The 6236-nt window shown below is 34.8% G+C and overlaps 1 protein-coding gene across 1 annotated transcript in view; it reads left to right on the forward strand.

Annotated features, from left to right (window-relative positions):
- Positions 1 to 6236, forward strand: part of IL1RAPL1 (interleukin 1 receptor accessory protein like 1) — a 1381368-nt gene that overhangs the window by 334129 nt on the left and 1041003 nt on the right. The gene's annotated exons all lie outside the window — the stretch shown is intronic.

The raw sequence follows: 6236 nt of genomic DNA on the forward strand, positions 1-6236 counted from the left end.
GTGTCATTCCCTTTATTTTATAGGCCAACACATATTTAATACATTTCTATTGCATATATGGAAAAGGAAAGTGAGATTTATATACTAAAGCATGAAGTACAGTGTCACAAAAGCAGAAGAGGAAAGAATTTCAAGAAGGCTGAAACTGTCATCAGTGTTAGGTTCAACACTATTTTTTCATTAAAAAAAGAAGAAATAATTTTCATTTGAAAAGTTAAAAAAAAACAAAACACAAAAGTTTTGTAAAGCTTTTGAAATGAGTCTTACTATACTACACTTGTTTTTGTAAGACTGACCCTAGAAATTCTAAGATAGATGACTAGTGTAGATAATGGTTGTTGCTTAAGTGTGCTTATGTGTAACCCTAATTCATCACACTGTCCAATGGTTAATAGATTTAGAGTAGCTGCATTAAAAAAAAAAAAGTGCACTCTTTTTTTAAAACATAATCTGTCTTCTCTTTGTCATTTTGGCAATAGAAAATGTAGTTTTATTTTGATAAAGGTTGAATTTATTGGGAGAAGATATCTGATGGCATTAAAAATGTCTCCCTCAAAGCAATTTAAGATATCAAAGTTACTTATTGAGGCTCAATCTCTTGACACAGTCATACACCAATAATTTCCTAAAGGCAGTACAGAATACTAATGGGTGATTATTTTTTAGCAAAGAAAATGCAAATATATTCTGAATTGAATGAATGTTATATTAAAATTAGATGATGAATATTTGAAATGAAAGAGAAAAAGTTCATTAGCAGAAAAATCTCATGAATCATTAATATTTCCACTATAGAGCAAGTTGATTTTTTATTTTAGTACAGTAATACGTAGTATCACATCAAGTCATCTTTTGCTTATGTGGTTAAAAGGAATTTTTCAGGAAAGTATTTACTTCATAAATCAAGCTTTTTTTTTCTGGAAGTAATTGAGGTTGCATAGCAGTGTCTTCAGTATGGTTAATGTTCCAAGTGAAAAGAAAATATACACAAACTTTGGGTGGAGAATAATACAGATTTCAAACACATGAATAATTCATTTGACGTGAAGCAAGGGAGGACGGTGTGTCTTACATGCTGTGCCATTTTCTCTGCTATAATTCCACTTCTCCCATCGTATCGTCTCAACTCCCGCAACTCCTCTTTAAATTTTAGTTCACATATCACTTCTTCAGGAAGGCATTCTCAGATTCTCAGATATTGTCAGTACCTACTCTATACTTATTTATACTGAGTACTTATCACATAAAGAATTAAAGATTGGTCATTTAATGGTGTTTTCTATCACTAAAAAGAAAGTTCTTATTGTCATGGAACATGACCACATTGTTCACAGTTGTATTCCTATGGCCAGAAATGGCACTTTGAGCATAATGTCCACTCAATAAATGTTTGCTTGAATGACTGAAAAAGGAGATTTTTAAAATGGGGCTAGAAGGTATATTGGTTCCAATCATCAGGGACTTTGGATTTGTGTTTGTGTGTTAAGGCTACTAGGGAGCCACGAAGAGTTTTTATCAGTAGACGGACGAAAGGAAAGCAATACTTCTGTCAGGTTGTAATGTATAGAGAGCTTTAAGTGTAGCAAAACTGCAGGGAAGGACACTGTCAGAGTACTGATGGCAGTTTACCTTGAAGACAGTATGGTAGCAATAACATAGGAGATGGTAGCATTGGGAAAATATTCATGATACATTCCAAGGGAATAATTTATAGCCCTTTGCCTCTATTCCATGTGGAGGAAGAGTATCCTAGATAATTGTAAGGTTTTGAGCGAATGGATAAGATGAATGGTAATGACATTACTCAAGAAAAGGTAATTCAAGAGAAAGAGCATGTTTGGGGAGGGACAACAATAGCAACAAAGGCAACAGATTGCCTCTTAATGAGAACATGCAGTCTTATATCATAGTAGATACTACACACAGTCTTTCTAATTTGCGCAGTAATTCAGTGTTACTCTTCCATTTGAACCATTATGTGGAAGGTAAGGCTCTTAGAGTTTAAGAAACTTGCTTAAAGTCAAACAGTTAGGATGTGGCAGAATTTGGATTTTATCCCGGATTTTATGCTGGCTCCATTGTGCCATTTTAGAGAGGATAAGATGTTAAGATAGAGAAATGATAGAAAAAAAATTATATATATATACACATATACAAACATTCGTGTATATAATGTATGTATATATAACTATAGATCTGTGAGTTTGTGTGTCTCTGTGTGTGTATTTGATGTGTATGAGAAATTGCAACACATTTATGTATGGATATTTAGCAAGTGGTGAGAAACTTTGAGATGAGGATTCTGCAGTGATATTGATGTTGGAAATGGGTAATTTATTCCCATATCAAGTGCTAACATTTAAAATGCACCTGAATTTGTATTAAGAAACTTGTCTTGCTAAATTTTAATTCTATCAGATTAATAATAGCCATAGAGCTTGCAAAGGGAGTCATTATTCTAACCTTTTGAAAAAAATTTTTTGTAGCTAAGTTTAAAAAAATGGAATCATCAGCAAAAGTTTATGGTTGTTTTGTCATCCAGAGTGTTTCCATTAAAAAGGTTTTGTGGTTATTTTATTCAGTTATATTAATAATGAACTGCTTTTTAATCTATATTTATTGTGTTCCATAAGAGTCTTCTATTTGTGGTGACAGGTAACTTAACACCCTTAAAAATAGCTGTTTACAAGATGCCATTCTGTAATGTGGGTTTCTTTCTCTTCTAATGGGAGGTCCTAATGAGCATTGTAATGATCCAGGAAGATGAGCAAAGGGACTTAATAATTGAAGATTGAGTGCAAGAATTGTTCTGTAGAAGTTTATTAAAATAATCATTGAGTATTTTGGAGATAATTATTTCACATTAGAATGGAGAATGTGATTGTACCAGAAAGGAACATGGGCAATCATTCTGTCTGTCCTTGTAAATTCTTGATTTGCACCTCTAGAATTTTGGTTCTGACCAGTTTATGCTGACTACATCCATTTTTGAATTACATACGTAATTTTAGATTGTACTTTATAGTCTTATGCTTAACAATGTGTTGCCTTTGAAAGGTATTTCAGTTTCAATGTAAGCATTTCTTAGCTCCTCAAATTGTTGGCAAGCTCCTCCTTTAGGGTCAGCATATGTTTTCTGGAGATTTTTATGTCCTTTAAACTGCCTAATGGTGAGCTGAATACAAAATAAAAAATAATATGTAGGCCAACTACTTGGAAGGCTGAGGCAGAAAAATTACTTGAGCCCAGGAGTTCAAGGCTGCCATGAGCTATGATTGCATCATTGCACTCTAGCCTGGGTGACAGAGCAAGATGCTGTTTCTAAAAATAAAATAAAATAAACTTAGGGAGTTAGATACAGCATCTCTTATGGCATAGAAACATGAAGATATTTGTTTCTGTCAACTCAGGGTGAAAATCTGATGAAATGGAACAATCTAGTTGAAGTTCAGCTCTGGCTATATGACTTCCATTTTCTCACCTATAAAATGGTGATAATCAAAGCATTTACCAGTTGTATGTTACCAGAAATTGAACTTCAGGTACTTCTGTGAGCATTTGGAATCTTGTTAATGTTATCATTTTTCCTAATACCATCATGTGATATATAATACTGAGAACTTGGAAAATACTACCTTGTGTTTTTATACCCAGAAAAGTCAAGTATATACAAATAATTAGGGTAATTTGAATGAGATACATTTCAGAAATTAAACTGGTCAAAAATTTCAATATTTCTACATTTTTTTATGTGCTAAATGAAGACCTAGGAAACTCAGTGGGATGACAGTAAATACCTAGACATTGTGCCGGATCGGTACAGAAAGATAAATGAGGTAAACATGGACTCTACACCTAGGAAACTTAGAGAATTAACATAAGCAGAGGAAATACAACACACATATCAAAGAAATGTTAGAGTCATCATTTATCTGAAAAATGTAAAATGTTCATCATATAGCCATCTAGCACTGAATAATTTTAGATGATCTCAAGTCTCATTATTGTAAGTCACTTCCCCTCCTCCCACAAACGACCTTAAATTATTCCACCAACTCTGTATCTTATTCTTTTGTCAAAGTGAATATTTGGTAAGTAAAATTTTAAGTAAATTGCTTCAGAATGTCACCATCTTATTTCAGACTTTTATGTACACTTCAACATTTGAACCTTCTTTTTTGTTTGTACTTAATGGGACTAAAAGTATCTGCACTACCTGTATGACACATTGTTATTTGAATACTTTGAAACTCTAAAACATTTTGCAAATACTGAGTATCATTATTTAACTCCAGCTAAACAAACAAGGTTGATATAGATGTTTTCAATGTTGCTGCCTGACAGCAAAACATGTGTTAGCTCAGCAAGAGATATTCTGTATATACTCTATGAAAATACTCACTGATGAACTTTCCATTAATAAAAACTAATCACTTGGTAAAGAGGATATTATTTGTTTCTTCTTCTGTCCCATTTGTTACAAATTTAGGCATATGAACTACAGGCATATGAAAATCCAGGTTTTACAGTGAAAACTGTGGATCAGTGGCCCCCAACCTTTTTGGCACCAGGGACCAGTTTTGTGGAAGACAATTTTTCCATGGACAGATGATGGGGGGCAGGGGAATGGTTTGGGGTTGAAAGTGTTCCACCTCAGATCTTCAGGCATTAGTTAGATTCTCATAAGGAGCATGCAGCCTAGATCCCTTGCATGCACAGTTTACAATAGGGTTCTTGCTCCTGTGAGAATCTAATGCCACTGCTGATCTGACGAGGCAGAGCTCAGGCGGTAATGCTTGCTTGTCCGCCACTCACCTCCTGCTCTGCAGCCCAGTTCCTAACAGGCCATAAACCAGTACCAGTCCACAGCCTGGGGGTCGGGGAACCCTGCTGTGGATTCTTGCTTCATTCTCTGATATTTTACCATGTTTTAAGAAGAGTTAGGGAAGATGATAGGTCTAGGCGATATAATTAATGGCAAGTCCTCAGGCTCCAAAGTCATAGATTGCCCTTTGTATCTTGGCCCCAACGCTAATGATGTTTCTTTAGAAAAGTTGCTTAAAAATAACGTTTATTGAATGCGTATAACATCTCAGGTACTGTTGCATATACTTTACATGTATGGGTTATTTACTATTCCCAGAAACACTAGAAGTACATTATTATTATTGTTTCTATTGATAGATTAGGTAGCTCAGGTATTAAAGAGTTGACGCGAGATTTGATCCCAACAGTGTTTTCCAGAGCGTGTTATTTTTTTACACCATGCTTCTCAGGCTCTGTTTATTATCTATAAATGAGATTAAAAGGTGATCTACTTTATCAGTTTTTGAGAATTAAATGAGACAATAGGTGATGAATAAATTACAATTCAACAGCACCTGTAAATGCTCTTGATATATTCCAAACATCTGTTGGCCAACATACTCATTTTTTTCAACTTGGGTAGCAGTGTTAACACTAGCATAGCTTCTAAATAGTGAAAAAGGAAAAACGAATATATCTATATCTAGATCTCTCCCTCTATATATATATGCTTGTTAATTTGAAATAGCTAATAAAGAACTAAGTGAAATCAGCTACTTATAAGTAGAATGAAAACATTAAAACTAAGTACAGTTTAAGAGGATGTAGTGCATTTTGATGGGCTGATTGTTGGTGTGGAAGAGACTGTATTTCTTCCCTACTAACATTCACTGTTAAATTGGTTTAAGTTTCTAATTTTAGTCAGTCAAGCATATAAAACCTAGGATAACCACAGAGAGTAGGAGCAAATGTAGCCTACACCTTGGCCCCCAGCATCCCTAATGAGGGCACATAACTCCCAGAAACACTGTCTCCCCATTCTTAGGTCAATTCTTGCTGGGACACTGGCTTTTTATTCTCCCAGCTTACGTCATCATTCAGGAAGTTGTAAATAACAATCTATGAACATGCATTCAAAGGGAATGGTTACAAGCTCAGAATCAACCAGGGTCACATCTTCATTTGGGTTTAACATATTCAAGAACTAGTGTGCCCCAAGCCTAAAGGTAGAGACTACCTCTAGCGCTCTAGCCCAGAATAGCTGTGTATTGTCAAGCCCTAACAGTTTATGAATAGATGCTCTGCATGTGTTCTTTAGAGCTGTGCTAGAATTGTGTGTCTGAAACTTTAATTTGTGTAGGAAGCACCTGCAGAGATTGTTAAGGGGATGGTGATCTGGTTGGCCTGACGTGGGGAGTGAGTTTTCTGCA

This window comes from Nomascus leucogenys, chromosome X (assembly GCF_006542625.1).
Source record: "Nomascus leucogenys isolate Asia chromosome X, Asia_NLE_v1, whole genome shotgun sequence".
Taxonomy (NCBI): Eukaryota; Metazoa; Chordata; class Mammalia; order Primates; family Hylobatidae; genus Nomascus; species Nomascus leucogenys.